We start from the raw sequence: 15,699 nt of genomic DNA, 5'->3' as shown, positions 1-15,699 counted from the left end.
GAGTGTAGATAACGTATGTCTACAACTCGGCGAAGCGCTGTCGACGTTCAGGGTAACCGCCATTAGACCGCCGGATTGATCACAGCCCGCGTATGTCGGCTGTCATCAGAGCACTCTCGCTGTGTCGCTGCCTCTCTCAGCAGTTCTGGCCGCGGCCGTACCGCCGGGAGCGCGGATCCATCGTGACCTGTCAGCGGCGTTTGTTGCCGACTGAGCAGGCACGACCGGAACGGTAAGGTGGTGGACCGATGGCGGGTCGATGGTGGACCGATGGCGGGCCGATGGTGGACTTCTGGGCCGATAGTGGACCGAGGTGGGGGACCGAAGGTGACAGACCGATAGACGTTGAGAGCGTTAGCAATTATAGTGCAACGACGCGGAAGGTGCAAAGGTAGAGAGAGAGAGAGAGAGAGAGAGAGAGAGAGAGAGAGAGAGAGAGAGAGAGAGAGAGAGAGAGAGAGAGGAGAGAGGGTGGTGGAGGGACAGAGTTTGAAGGAAGAGGAAGGCATAGAGCCTAAAATGCCGATTACCTCGCCATTGTTATCCCTTCCTGACGACTGTGCGCTTCTTGCCCCGGTTGCCATGCTCCCCGGAACCCTATCTATGGACTATGACTGACTGACACATTCCCTAATCGCTGGCAAAGTGATACTTCGCACCTTGACCTCGATTCGATTCAAAGAGGAACACCGAACATACGAGAAAGCCTTTTGCTGTGCAATAGCCTTAACCCGCGACCGCCTGGGGGGTCGGATCCGACCCCCCCTCTGTTTTTCTTGAATAACTCATGAACCACTTTCGCTATCTACTTGAAACTAGGCATACCTTCTCCCCCATCAATTTGACGTCTCCTGTGCAATTTTTAAGAAAAAAAATCCAATTTTTTTTTTAGATATATCGATTTTAGTGATGTAACTACATGGCGTTTTTAGTCAAAAAGTGGTAAATGTTTAAAAATCGCCAAAAATCAGAGTTTTAAGCAAATTGCAAATTGAGGACATGAGAAAATGCAGCCCAACGAGTACTTTACAATGGCTATCTCGGATTTTCCATAAAATGCGTTTTTCACCCCTAAAAATTCAAAAAACTATATTTTTTGGAAAACAGCTTATAAAATCCAAAATTTTGGGAATTTCCAAAAAACCGGAATATATATTGTAGATCTCTATTAGAACATTAGATGCCCCAAATTTCAACTTTCTATCTTGATTTTTGACCCCCAAATTGTAAAAAATAGCTCCAACATGCATAGGGCATGGTGACGTCATAAGCATTTTCGTGAATTAGAGGCACTTCTGAACATCGCATGTGAAAACAAATGGCACCACTAGATTCCAGGGACAAAGCTCGTCTAGAAAAGTGCATTTTTATGTCAAAAATAAAAAGTTGAAAAATTGACTTTTTTTCTTAGCCCTCGTTTAGTTATGTATAGTATAAACGATTTTTAATGCTTTCAATGCACACTTATTACCAGCACAGTGACTTGGGGTTACATATAACCATTACCATCGGATTCGGCGTGAAAAATAAGCCATAAAACATGTGTCGCACGCCCATGTAGCAGAAAGTGAAAACCGTGACCTTTTGTGACCTGACCTGACCTTGACCCGTGCTTAGTATGACCCCTATGCGCACATGGTACCTTCACTAGGCCTTTGAGGTCATTTTTGGTGAGTTTCGAGCAGCAGCTATCGATTCCCCTGTCCGTAAGCCGATTCATGCAAAACCCCTGAATTTGACCTTTGACCTGACCTTGACCCGAAAGTTGACCTCAATCTTAAAATCTTAAGAGTGCTTTGGGAAATCTCGTAGAGACCTTTCGAACGCCGCCTCGCGGGGCTCGATACGACCATTGGTTCTCGAGATAACAGGGCCCCCCCCCCCCCCAGGCTGTCGTGGGTACGGAAATAGCCCAGGCGGTGCCGGGTTAAAGATATATTTTTTTATGTTGAAATATACTCTGCACAGTTGAAATATTGTTATGAATCATGGCAAATAAACCTTAATTGGCATGTAAAGGTTGGCTGACTGGCTCCACATTGCACAATCGGGGGGAAGTTTGTCCACAGACCGCTATTAAATACCGCGACAGAGCAGTCTGTCCGGCTCCCATTCACGGCACGTCCGTCCGTGCCATTTTCACCGATGACGTCACACGCCGAACCATCCGTCTGAGATTAGCAGCGGGGGAGGGGGGAGGGCTGGGCGGACTTTCCGGGTACAGCGGCTCGTGTCAGTGGTCCCGTGCCGGCTAGACGCGCGGAGAGTCCGTGAGTCATCAGCGCGGGGTTTCAGAGACCGCTTCCGTTCGGCCGCCGTGCCGGCCAGCTGCGTTCTACTCGTATAGCGGCAGTATCGCAGCGCGAGCGGGCAGTGTGGGAGGCGGACGGCGCGGTGGACGGACAGGCCTGCTCACTCTCCTGTCTGGAGGTGGTCGTGTGCTGCGGTGGTCAGAACAGGAACCACGGTGCTCGGTCCTAGAGGGACAGCGGGGTGACATCAGTGATTGCTTCCTGCATTGGTACTTGAGAGTTTGTTAGAGCCGGCCGACTGTGGGCGCGATCAAACAGCTAACGGACTTACAGGAGAGGACGTGCCTTTGAAGAGCCATTGCAAAACCATCTCTCATCAGAAGCTCAGAGTTCTAAGAGCGGCGTCTTTTCGAGCCGCGGCGGACGGTGGCAGTGACAGCGGGCCGTCCCCGACTCAGCGAGATGCGTCAGTGGACGGTGGTGGTGCTGATGTGCTCGGCAGTGGCGGGCACCAGCCACACTGGTGACAGCTCGGCACCAGCGGCGCCGCACCAGCCCGCCACCCGGCCTGCCGACGGCAGCTCAGTGCCCTCAGACACCAACCTGGACAACGACCCCGACACCAACCTGGCCAACGACCCCGACATCAACCGAAACAACCTGTTCGGCATCACGTGCGCGCGCGGCCTGGTGCGCATCAACGGCGTGTGTGTGCACACGCGGACGGCGCAGCCGGCGCCGCTGCCGCCCGGCTTGGCCGACGGCGGCCCGGACTACGACGACGTCGACGACGACGACTTTCTGACCCAGCTGGGCGTGGACCCCAACTCGCTGCCGCCGGTGGTTGGTGGACCAGTGGCCATGGTGCCGGTCCCGTCGGCCAGTCCTGACCCGGCCGATGTCACGCCGAGTGTGGACGACTTCCTGGACTCGCTGAGTGACGAGGAGTTTCTGCGCGAGCTGCTGGCCGACTCGGAGCGCGCCGACCCCCCGCCGGCGCCGTGCTCCGGCCGGGGTCTGTTCCGGCGCGGTGTGGTGCTGGTCGCTGTCGGTTCGGCGCTGCTGGCTCTGGCAGTGGCGGTGGCGGCGTGGACTGTGGTCAGGCGGAGGCGGCACGGCGGCCGGCGGGAGGTCACGGTCTGACCTCCCGCTGCTGAGGCCGTCGGAGGGTGCTGGGAGGCCACCTGAGGTCGGGTTACCCCGCCGCGGTGGGGAAGGAATAGGAGACTGGCTGTGAGATGCGACTGTTGTGAGACATAAGGCCTACGCAGGTCATGACTGTAACGACTGTTGTGAAATTATATTTCCTATGTAGGTAATGCAATTGTGAGCGACCTGTGACTGTAGGTGATGTGCGTTACCTATTGACGAAAAGCAAATCAAAGAAGTGCATTCCATATTGCGTATGCTATGATTAATTAACAGGTTCCGTGGGTCATCCATTTTTTTATCAAGTGACATCACCGTGCATCGGCCTGCGTGCTCAATACTGTGCGTGTTTTGTGCCACAATAAACAAAACAATTCTTACTAGAAGCAGGCTCCAATATTCAGCACCTGGACGCGCCTATGATTTTCGGAAACATACCTTGCGTCATTAAATGAAGGGTCATGACATTTTCACTATTTGTTCTTAAATTTCACACATAAAAGGTAGTTTACTGGTACATACCATCACACGCACAATGAAATGGCAAAACTGAAAATACCAAACACTGCATCATTCGCTGCCATGCGAAGCATAGCAGCTCATTAGAGGAGATGCTCAAGATGAGTTCCACCGCGCTATCACCAGTATAGCTTGCAAGTGTTGAGGAACTCCTGGTATAATGAATTTAGTAACTCAAGGGCAATCTAACAACTACCGAACTGCCCATCAAATGGACGGTGCATTTCAATATGACCCCCCTTTTGGGCCCCTGAATTCAGGGCTGGAGAAACCGGGGGGACCGGGGGGGACCGTCCCCCCCGGGCCCCATTAATTCCATTTCCTGGGGGGGACCTGGGAGGGACCTAATATATAACGAAAGTGGGCCCTTCTGACTTATGTTTAAAAAAGTAATCAGCCATTTTGGCCTGTATTAGTGTTTTAGATCTCACATTCCAAGCATCGGAGCCCTATATCAGTGAGTAGATCTCAATGAGTCGTAGTCCACCACAAGCTAGTGGGCCCTTAATGGTTCCGTGATGACCGTGAACCATCAGAGAGCCATGGGCCCTCATTGAGTCCATGTTGTCCAGGTCCAGTAGTGGACCTCTTGAAAGTTTGACAGAAAGGTGTTTGCTAGGCATACATTCCTTTCACATACCTCCTATGTACAGCAACGCATGAATAATGCAGTGGCGGATCCTTGGGGGGGGGGGCACGGGGTCATGACCCCCAAATGGTCTGAGAGGGTCAGTTGACCCCCTCCAAAAGCCGAAGACCTAAATGCGTTATAGACGCCGTCTTGCATGCTCAAAATCACCTGTCAAACACATCTGAGCTAATACCATTGTTTTTGTCTGGATCGTGTTGCGTGAATAGGCGTATTGAAGGCCAGAATCTTACTCGGTTTGTCTCCACCGTGCGAGCACCAGGGGATGGTACAGGAAAACTCCAAGGGGATGGTCATGAATTTAATTTGTGGTGCCCCTACCTTTACCCAAAATTAAAAACTCAACGGATTTCGGCCACTTAATTTTGGTGATGCCGTGTTTCCATTTTTGTTTTTTATATTGTTTATTTTATTTTTAGTGCCCCTGGGCCCTGGCAGGCCTGTGGTGCCCCTGGCCGGACTGTGGTAACCCTGGAGGGTAGGGTGTGTCATTTTGGGCACTTTTTTCGCAAATCATGGTGCTCCACTGATTTTATCGTGCCCCAGACACGTAGAAACCGTGTGACATTTTTTATTTCCCCCAAATATTAACACCCATGCGGCGCCGACCGCCGACACTTTGGCCTATCTCTCAGCATTAGCGACCTCAGCGCCCCTAGCGGCAATGTTTTGAACTAACACGCCCGCTATGCTTTGTGAGCTTACGATCATCATAAAATGCATTTTACCGAAATGACGCCTTGCTGTTGGCTTGTCTGGCACTCAGAATGTTGGTGAAAATGTGATGTTATGCATCTTAAAGCAGGAAATAGTTCTGTGTTAATGTACATAATCATATATTGCATAGTACCTACTACCCCCGATCCCCGTCCTGGTCTGACGGGATACGTACGAGCGCATGTTTATAGTGCCTGCTATTAGGTGTCACATGTTTTTTTTTTTGTAGCGTCGTTCACTGCATAGACCCCGGGGAACAGGGGGGGGGGGCAGTGGGGGCGCTTGCCCCCCCCCTCCAACTTGAGAGCCGAGTGGGCGCCGCCCCCTCAACATTGATGCAACGATGAAGGATCTCTGCTCACTTTTATGGACCTACATGTCTGTTTTTATATAAACATCAGCACAAGGTATTTCTCTTGCATGTGAAGTGAATGGTTTCTGCTGACTCGGCATCGATTTAAGAACACCTGCTATTATCATCCCACTTTGATTTTATCTGAACTTGATCATAACTTTGGTAGGTCAGATTTTATACTGGACCATTTTGGTTCCGGATGGTATTTGATTTGGCGTGATGAGAACATTATGACGTACAACGGTGGTAAAGTCGTTGATTGATACAGGTTTACTCGCTCCGGTGGGAGGCAGTAGCGGCGGAACACCTTCAATTAAGTGGAGGGGGGGGGGGCACTGCCGACTTTTGGTCCCATTCTTTCCATGCAACGCCCATAGGGCTAATGTTAAAATGCCCAAATCAGAGGGGGCACGGTGCCCCGGTGCCCTCCCCGTTCCGCCGCCTATGGTGGGAGGGCGGCGTGTGGGACTCAGAAGGAGACTAATGGCTTGTGTTGTGCCTTTGGTAGGACCCTCAGTATCACCGATGCAGGGCCTTCAGAGCCTCCAATTAGGGGCCTTTAGAGGCACTGGTGTGGGGTCCTCACATACGCCCGTGTGGCCCCTCAGAGGTGCTAGTGTGAATCCCTCATAAGCACCGGTGAGGGTCCTCACAGAATACAGACGCCGTTGTGGACCCTCAGAGACACTGGTGTGGGTCCGTTACATGTGGGTGTGTGGCCCTTAGAGCTGCTGGTGCGAACCCTTTAAAAGTCGGCAGGGGGCCCTCAACGACCGGGGAGGGGGACCTCAGACCGGCAAGGGGCCCATAGAGGCCGGCGGCATCTTCAGAAGCCCCGTGGGGTCCTTAGATACCGACAAGGTACTCTGAGACGCTAGTGCGGCCCTCAGTCTCTGATGTAGGGCCCTCAGAGTTGCAGGTAGGTGGCCGGCAGATATGCTTTTGCCGAACCCTCACAGGCGCAGGTGTGGGTACCTCAGAGCCACCAATATAGGGTTGCATAAATGGTGTGGCACTGGCTTGGGGGACCCTCAGTGGTGTCCTTATGGGCCCTTAGAACCACTGGTGTGGGTCTCTCAGAGGTGCTGGTTGTGAACCCTCAGAGGCCCTGCTGAGGGCCCTCACGGTCTCCGTTATGGGATCCTCAGAAGCCGGCGTAGACCCTGACGGAGATCTTAGTGTGGCTACTTAGGGGCTCATGAGGTGCTCTTACGAGACCTGTGAGGTCTTTCTCAGCTGAAATATAGTCAGCGTGGACCCTCAGAGGTCAGTTGGTACCGCAGGGGTCTTTATGGCCGGGTGGGCTCTCAGAAGCACCAGTGAGGGCCCTCAGTCTCACAGTCGTCGTAATGGGGCCGTCTGAGACATTGGTGTGAGGCCATTACTGATTACAGGTTGGCGTAAGGCCCTAGATATGGCCCCTCTTGGGCCGGCAAGGACTCTCAGAGGCACGCTAGCGGCCATAAGAGGCCGGTAAAGGGCCCTCAGAGGCCGCCAGTAGCCTTCAGAAGCCGGCGTGTAACCCTCATGGACAATTTAGTGAGGCTTCTTTGGACTCACGAGGTGCTGTTACGAGCCCTATTCTTTCTGAATCGAAATATGGCCAGCATAGACCCTGAGCGGTAAACTGGTGCCACAGAGCCCCTCCGACCCGAGGGGTCCTCTGAATGCGATAGGGGGGGGGACTAGATGGCACGTGCCTCCTGGGACCCCCTGACTACGCTACTATTTCATATGCGTCATGTCAGGTATTTTGGGCTTGCACCCCAACTTGAAGAATGTTCCTGGGCCCCTGTGACAATATATTGTATTCATTATAGGTATTCGTCATTAGCTTGCACTCTCTGCAATCTGCCCATACTATTATTTGTCCCTAGACGCGCTTACAGAAAGCAGGGATAAGCCCATACAGTCAACGGCCTGTTAGTTTAGCAAACAGCCGCCAGGGGCGCTAGGGTCGCCTATGTTGTGAGATAGGGCAAACTTCTCTCGCTCGGCGCCGCCTGGGGGTTAAAATTTGCGGGAAATTAACAATGCCACGCCCTTTCCACATGAGTGGAGCACAATAAAATCGATGGAGCACCTTGCATTGCGATTAGTGACACACCCTACTGGAGGGCCTGTGGTGCCCCTGCTAGGTCGCTGGGGCCCCCGGGCCCTGACAGGACTGTGGTGCCCCTGACAGCCCAAGGTGCCCCTGCGAGGCCGGTGGTGCCCCTGGCAGGCCTCTGGTGACCCCTGAGGTGCCTTCAAAAGAGGACGTGGGGCCATCAGAAGCGGCTAAGTATGACCGTCGGCATTGGGCCTTAAGGGAACCGGAACTGCATGGGCCTCTGCTGTAACCCAAAATAATGATCTCGAATGTCGAAATGGATGGGACCTTCAGAGACAGGTAGGGAGTCAGGGACCCTCATTTCACCGTTATGAGGCGGTAGGCACCCAAAAAGCAGTCGGAGTCCCTCAGATGCCGGAATACTTATGCATTACTTACGCGGCATACTTACCTTCTTACATTTTGCGCCCTCGGAGGCCAACGCGGGGTCCTCATAGGTCGATGTGAGCCCTCTGAAGCCGGTGAGAAACCTCATAGGCCATCATAAGACCATCGGGTCACTGGACAGTATGAGACTCAAGAGGCAATTTGGACCTTCGGAGACCGGCGTGGGCCCCAGGGACGTACCCAAGGGGGGACGGGGCGCCCCCCATTGGGGTTTCAGGAGGAAGGCCCACGGGGCCAAAATCACGTCGGAGGCGTAAGAAATTCACGGAAATCCAAAAAATCACGTCAGGACATTCAGGGCCCTCTGACCAGCCTGACAGCTAGGGTCCTTCTTACTTCCTGAGGCCTCCTTCTCCTTCCTTCTTACTTCCTGAATAACCGCCCGCTAGTGACTGTGTCTGACCGCTAGGGCCCTTCTGACTCCTCAGTAGAGAGGAGGCCCTCTGTAGGTAGGAGGCCCTCTGTAGAGAGGAGGCCCCCGTAGAGAGGAGGCCCTCTGTATAGAGAAGGCTCTATGTAGAGAGGAGGCCCTGTATAGAGAGGAGGCCCTCTGTGGAAAGGAGACCGCCTGAAAGCAGAAGGCCCTCTGAAGAGAGGAGACCCGCTGTAGAGAGTAAACCCGCTGTAGAGAGGAGGCCCTCTGTAAAGAGGAGGACTTCCTCAGTAGAGAGGAGGCCCTCTGTAGAGAGGAGGACTCGCGCCTCAGTAGAGAGGAGGCCCTCTGAAGAGAGGAGGCCCTTTGCAGAGATGAGGTCCTCTGTAGAGAGGAGGTTCTTTGAAGAGAGGAGGCCCTCTGTAAAGGAGGCCCTCTGAAAGGGAGAGACCCTCAGTAGAGAGGAAGACCTCTGTAGAGAGGAGGCCTTCTGTAGTTAAGAGGCCTTGCGAAAAGAGGAGCCCGCAGTAGAGAGGTGGTCCTCTGTAGAGAGGAGGCCCCCTCTGTGTTTTGACAAATCTTTTTGCAAATTTTTCGCGGCGCTTCGCGCCGCCGATTCATGTACGTACAGGTAAATACGAAATCGTCACTGTAATTACACCAACCAACCGGGACAAATTGAATTAGAACTCATATGTGTAACTGTGAAGGAACTCCGGATTGTACTGCCATGCTCAAAGGGTGGTAATATTTGTGTTTTGGAGCCGTGTTTTGACAAATGCTTTTGCAAATTTTCTCGGCGCTTTGCGCCGATTCATACACCAATCAATCAGAGAGATCGTGACTGTAATAACATCAACCTTGTCAAATTGAATCGGAATTCATATGTGTACTGTGAAGGAACTCCGGCTTGTACTAGCATGCTATAAGGGTTGTACCTAATGTTTGTGTTTTAGAGCTGTGTTTTGACAAACGTTTTTTCCACACAAAAAATTGCGGCGCTTCGCGCCGCCGATTCATGCACAGGTCAATAAGAGAGATGGTGACTGTAATAACACCAACCGTGTCCAATTGAATCGGAATTCATATATGTGTACTGTGAAGGAACTCCTGTTTGTACTAGCATGCTAAAAGGGTTGTAATATTTGTGTTTTAGAGCTGTGTTTTTACTTCTTTTTTTTTTGCAAATTTTTGCGGCGCTTCGCGCCGCCGATTCATAAACAGGTCAATAAGAGAGATCGTGACTATATGCTACTAATGCATTAGGCTAAAAGTGAGGTAACTACTAGAGCACTTCACGGATAGGCTTTTTAGGATCCGGCCCGGCCCATATCCAGCAAGTCATATCCAGATCCGCCCATTATCCGCCTTTCTTTGAATATCAGAATCCGGCCCACCCATGGCCCGTATTGCAGCCAAACTTCCAAAAAATATCCGTAATAATCCGTTTCACCAATAACTGGTTTCACCCAAAACTGGACTAACAAATTCAATCTAAGGGACCAGACAGCCATACATCTCATAGACCATCATGGTTCCAAAAACCATGCATACATTGCATACATTATCCACTTGAAGACAAGTCTTGTGACAAGTGAGTGTCATAAAATGATGCCTATTACTTTAATCAAACCTCTGCTGCCGCTTACCACATTAGGTTAATTTCTAACTTCAATGTTGAATGTTAAAATTTTGATCCGTTTTGATCCGGGTTCAACCTTCAATTCCCAAATCCGGCCCGCCCATATCCGTTCTTTTTTAACAAATTTAGAATCCAATCCTATCCGGTCCGCGGATTTATCCGTGGATAACGGATTTATCCGGCCCATGAAGTGCTCTAGTAACTATATCTGCTTCTGGGTTTTTAAGTACGTCGAGCCGCCCCCCCCCCCCCCCCCCCCCCAGTAAAAAATCCGTAGCGACGCCCCTTTATAATAACGATAAAACTTCATCTTAGAAACGACGAAGATCAAATGTCATTTGATCTCGACATACTCGCTCCCTACCCCCCCCCCCCCCTGTTCGTCAGAATTCATCCATTCATCCATCAGACCCGGCATGTCGGCCGACTTGTGACCCCCTCCCAAACGTTCCCCTAGATCCGCACTTGGAAGGTAATATGATTTTGGGCCCTTTGAGACACTTGGGGCCCTTTTCCTTGAGGGCCCCTCGAGGCCTAGTCCCCCCCACCTCTGAAATCATTTCTCCAGCCCTGCCTGAATTCGCCTATTATAAGTAAAACGTATAAAAAAGAAGCTCCACAATCACTGTGTATATGTTATCAAATGACACCTTTCAGTCGCTGCTCGCAAAACTGGTGCATATAGTTATAATGCATCAGCATCGTGATCTTTACCCAAATGACTCACTTCAGAGATAGGACCTCCCAATTTCCGATGCCCTTGAACCGCCCCTGTTTAAGTGATGAGCTTGAACTTATGTGCCCAGTTTTAAGGAAAAGTCAGAAAATTTCAGCATCATAGCTCCAGCTGTTTTGGAAATATGCTCGGAAAACCTGAGGGGTAGATGAAAGCAACCCCCTGACACTATTTATAAGGTCCAACGAAAAATATTTTTTTCTGTAGTGACTTTGGCTCAAGAAAAGTACGGCATTGCTTATGCAAGCATCGTGCTTCTCTTGTCGAGACACGTTGAATAAACTATAATTTAACCCTTAAAAGGTGAACTTGAAAAGTTGACTTCAGGTCAAGGTCATTTTTTGTCATAATCTGACAAAAAAAAAAACGTCATGTTGCATATCAGTTGATGCGTATCGTCGACCTGAACACATGTAAGATGTTTTCATCGCTCTAGCACGTCGATAGATTTTTTAACTGCTGGAGAACTTTCATGACCTGAGATGACCCCATGGAGATAAGGAGAGATCACGGGTGGAATTTATGTGTATATGTAACCCGATGTTTGAGAGTGTTTAGATTGACTTTCGCCTAAAAGCAAGGAGCCTTTCAATTTTCTCCAATTGACTTACAATAGAGACGGCGCAAAATCGAGCTGACCTCACGTCACCGATATCGGAGATCCGAGATATGCATTTTAGGCATACCCACAGATAACAGTAGTACTGGATTGGAAACAGAATATTGGCAGTTGCAGTAAGAGGCCGAATGTTTTTATGCGACGGCGCCAAAATGAGATTCTCGCGTGCTGCTGGGTGGATAATTTGTGTGTTGTGTATTGCAAGACAGGCGTGCCACTGCGGCAATTGCGATCCCTCCCGGATAGGTACGATACCACCAGCGGGCGTTTTTTAGCGTTTTTAGAACCACCGGCTGCGTGCACCTGTCTTTATCAAGGCAGGTGACGCACCGGTGGTGCTGGAACTCTGCGTGGGTGGTACCGTATAGGTAGGTAGGTGTTGTTGGTGCTTTTCGACTTTTTCTATCTCCCTTACCTCTCTCCGAGGGTACTCTACCCTTCCCCCCTACAATCCCTCCCTCTTTCTTCTCTTCGCACTTCATTGTTGTTGGGAGCTTCCTCGGCACCCGGTATACCGGCCCGACCGCTCACTATATAGCTGTCCATTTGTCTAGTTAGTTTTCTTTCTTATTTTAGCTCCCCCACATTCATTCTAATCTTGACTAACATCTGAAAAGAAAAACAACATGCCTTTCATCTTGGATGAGGGGGCGGCCTCACTGCCCCCCAGCGAAACACTCCCCGAAGGCCCTGCGTTCGTACTTGTGAAAAAGAAAGGTTCTTTCCGGAGTAGCAACCCTTTCCATATCAAGCGGTCCCTGGACCAGTTCATCGGCCCCGTCAAGTCGGTCAAAGCCCTCCAATCTGGCTCCCTACTCATCGAGACTGAGAACTCCAAACAAACAGTGACACTCATGAACATGACAAACTTCGCAGACAACCCAGTGCAAACCCAGCTCGCCCACCGGCTCAACACAGTGGAGGGAGCCGTCCGCAGCGAGGCGCTGACGGAGCTCAGCAACGCTGAGCTCCTCGACGAGCTCAAAGGCCAGGGAGTTGTTAAAGTGCAACGCCTCAAGTCCCGGAACCTCGAAAAAATGGGTCCCAACCCCACCGTCCGCCTCTGGTTCGCAGGCCGAACCCTCCCACAAATTCTCTACTGTGGTTACATGCGGGTGCAGGTCACCCCTTGGATTTACGCCCCACGTCCGTGCCCTAACTGCCTCATGTACGGCCACAGCAGGCGCGCGTGCCGGCGCCGCAACCCGCGGTGCGGCCGCTGCTCGGGCGGACACCCTACCGAGGGATGTCAAGCCCCCCCTCTCTGCTTCGGCTGTGGGGGGCCCCACCCGTCCTGGGACAGGGGGTGCCCGGTGGTGCAGGACGCCAACCGATGGCACCGCGAGGCCACCAAGCAAGCTGCGCGTGAACACCAGTCAAAACGAGCACCAACACAGGTCATGCTGGACCCAGCCAGACGAGCACCAGCACAGGCCATGCTGGACCCAGCCGAGTGGCCCCCGCTCCCGGCAGTGCGGGAGAAGATCCCGCCACCGCGCCCTCGCCCTCCGCGCCCAGCCCAGGCAGACACGTCCCCGCCGCCCCCTCCACCGGAACGGACGCCCCAGTCGTCACCGAACACGACCCTCACGCCGGACTCCCCTCTGTCTGAGCCCCTCACGCCGGACTCCCCGGAAAGTGAACCCGCGCAGTCCGAGTGCGCTCCCAAGGAGACCCCCACCGGGTCCCCGACAGCTGGATCCCGAGCCAGCCGCCGATCCTCCTCCTCACCCCCCTCGTCAATCCGCCGGTACTCTTCCGAAAGTCGCGGAAGCACCCCAAGTACGGTAGATGCGGGACGATCTCCGCGGTCGCGGTCCTCCTCTTACGATCGTCGCCTCACACGGTCACGAGCGGCGCGCACACATCACTTTAAATGAACCAATCACGGCCTGAATTCTTCCTCCAATGGAATACCAGCTCGCTGATATCTCATTGGGGGGAATTCAAGAACTATATCATGCATAATAAACCGTTACTTGCCGCCATCCAAGAAACCAGATTCCTAGACTCTGATTCGATCAATTATAACTTTAACATTCGTGACTACTCTCTATATACAGATAACGTAAACGAAACACCTCGCCGGGGCGGCTCGGCGCTTTATATCTCAAATAATATCTTGCACCACCAAATTCAACTCAATACAACGCTTAACGTTGTAGGAGCCAAAGTTAAAATAGCACAGCGTGATCTAACTGTCCTCTCTATCTACCTCTCTCCTACCTACCCATTGAATCCTAACCACCTCTCCGAATTGATTTCCCAGCTCTCCCCTCCTTTTATCATAATGGGAGACTTTAACGCCCAAAATCTAACATGGGGGTGCGCACGCAACGACACAAGAGGCAGACAAATACTTAACGTAATAGAAGCACTTGATTTGATACCACTCACAAACAGAGTACCAACACACACATGCATCACTAATGGCGAAGCCTCACATAGCGTCATCGACTTCGCTATCACGGACACAAACACCGCGACACTTTTCACCCAATACACTGCAGACGATACCCTATTTAGTGATCACTTCCCTTTGCACTACTCCATTGATGTTCCTTCAGAACAAACAAATTTTAACTTCCTACCAAGATGGAATTTTCGGAGAGCCGACTGGGCTAACTTTCAAAAACACATTAACGTAGAATGTAGAGATCCCCCTAAAGATATTAATACTTTCCTTGACATGATACTTAACGTAGCAAAACAGACGATTCCTCTTACTCGACCCCCCATCCCCGACAAAAATGCTCCCTGGTGGAACTCTGATTGTCAAAGAGCAGTAGCACTTCGAAGGCGAGCAATGCGTGTCTTTAGACGATGCATCTGCGACGCACACGCGGAGGCAGCTCGTAAGGCTCGACGAGAATCACGTGAAATTATTTTGAAAGCCAAAAGCTCAAGCTGGCAACAATTTGCTAACACTTTTAATAGATTTACCCCTCTTTCGAAAATATGGTCCCTGATCAAATGTTTCACTAAAAATCGGACCTATTACAAGGTACCCCACCTTTACATTAACAACATACATTACATCATCCCCTCAGAAGTAACTATTCAATTTGCTATCCACTACGCCAATATCTCTTCTGAACGGCAATACCCAGCACAATTCACCACAACACTTGATACACACCTCAGTACACTCTCATTTGACTCACTTAACAACGAACACTACAATGCACCATTCAGAGAACATGAGCTTCACTCATCACTTGCCAAATGTGGAAACACATCGGTTGGTCCAGATCAGGTCGCATACCAATTCTTCAAAAATCTCCCTGAATCTGGACTTACAACTCTCCTGGCTAATATAAATCAACTCTGGGAAAGCAATTCATATCCTCCATCCTGGCGCAGAAGCATTATTATCCCAATCCTTAAAAATGGCAAACAACATTCTGATCCTGCAAACTATCGCCCAATATCCCTCACAAGCTGTGCATCAAAACTAATGGAAAGAATGGTTAATGGACGAATTAGGGCTTATCTGGAGTCCAATAATCTACTTTCTCCATACCAAACAGGTTTCAGACCTAGGAAGTCAGTATCCAGTAACATAACACATCTTATTAACTCGATACAGATAGGGTACCAGCGTAAAGAGTACACAATAGCAGTATTCATTGATTTCAAGAATGCATTCGACAAAGTAAATAGGAAAGCTCTACTCATTAAACTACACAAAACAGGCATACGGGGTCATATGGCCCATTTCATCAGTAACTTTCTCTCTAATCGCACCTTCCAGGTTAGGTGTGGGAACACATACTCGCCAGATTACATTCTTGAACATGGCCTACCACAGGGCAGCGTCATATCGCCTACACTCTTTACAATAATGATAAATGATATATTCGATAATGAACCATCTTATATCAAGCATTCTCTCTTCGCTGATGATATAGCACTTTGGTATACTCATCATAACCCTAACATTGGAATCGAACAAATACAACACACACTTAATAACATAGGAAAATGGTGCAAGAAGTGGGGTCTTACGATCTCACCTAGCAAAACTGTCGCAGTGATATTCTCCCATCGTTTGCTACGTGACAAATGGAGAAACCTCACACTAGACAACAAACCAATCAAATACGTACAAAAACACAAATTTCTAGGAATAACTCTTGATTACACACTTAACTTCAACGCTCACATTGAGGATCTGGTACAAAGGTG

General features: G+C 50.6%; 1 protein-coding gene across 1 annotated transcript in view; it reads right to left on the bottom strand.

Moving 5' to 3' along the window:
• The window catches only part of LOC122388967 (sodium/glucose cotransporter 4-like), a 55,937-nt gene that overhangs the window by 27,734 nt on the left and 12,504 nt on the right, over positions 1–15,699 (bottom strand). The gene's annotated exons all lie outside the window — the stretch shown is intronic.

This window comes from Amphibalanus amphitrite, unplaced genomic scaffold (genome assembly GCF_019059575.1).
Source record: "Amphibalanus amphitrite isolate SeventyFive unplaced genomic scaffold, NRLGWU_Aamphi_draft 000340F_arrow, whole genome shotgun sequence".
Lineage (NCBI taxonomy): Eukaryota > Metazoa > Arthropoda > Thecostraca > Balanomorpha > Balanidae > Amphibalanus > Amphibalanus amphitrite.
Note: the sequence above shows the minus strand (reverse complement) of the source record. Positions and strands in the feature narration are given on the sequence as shown.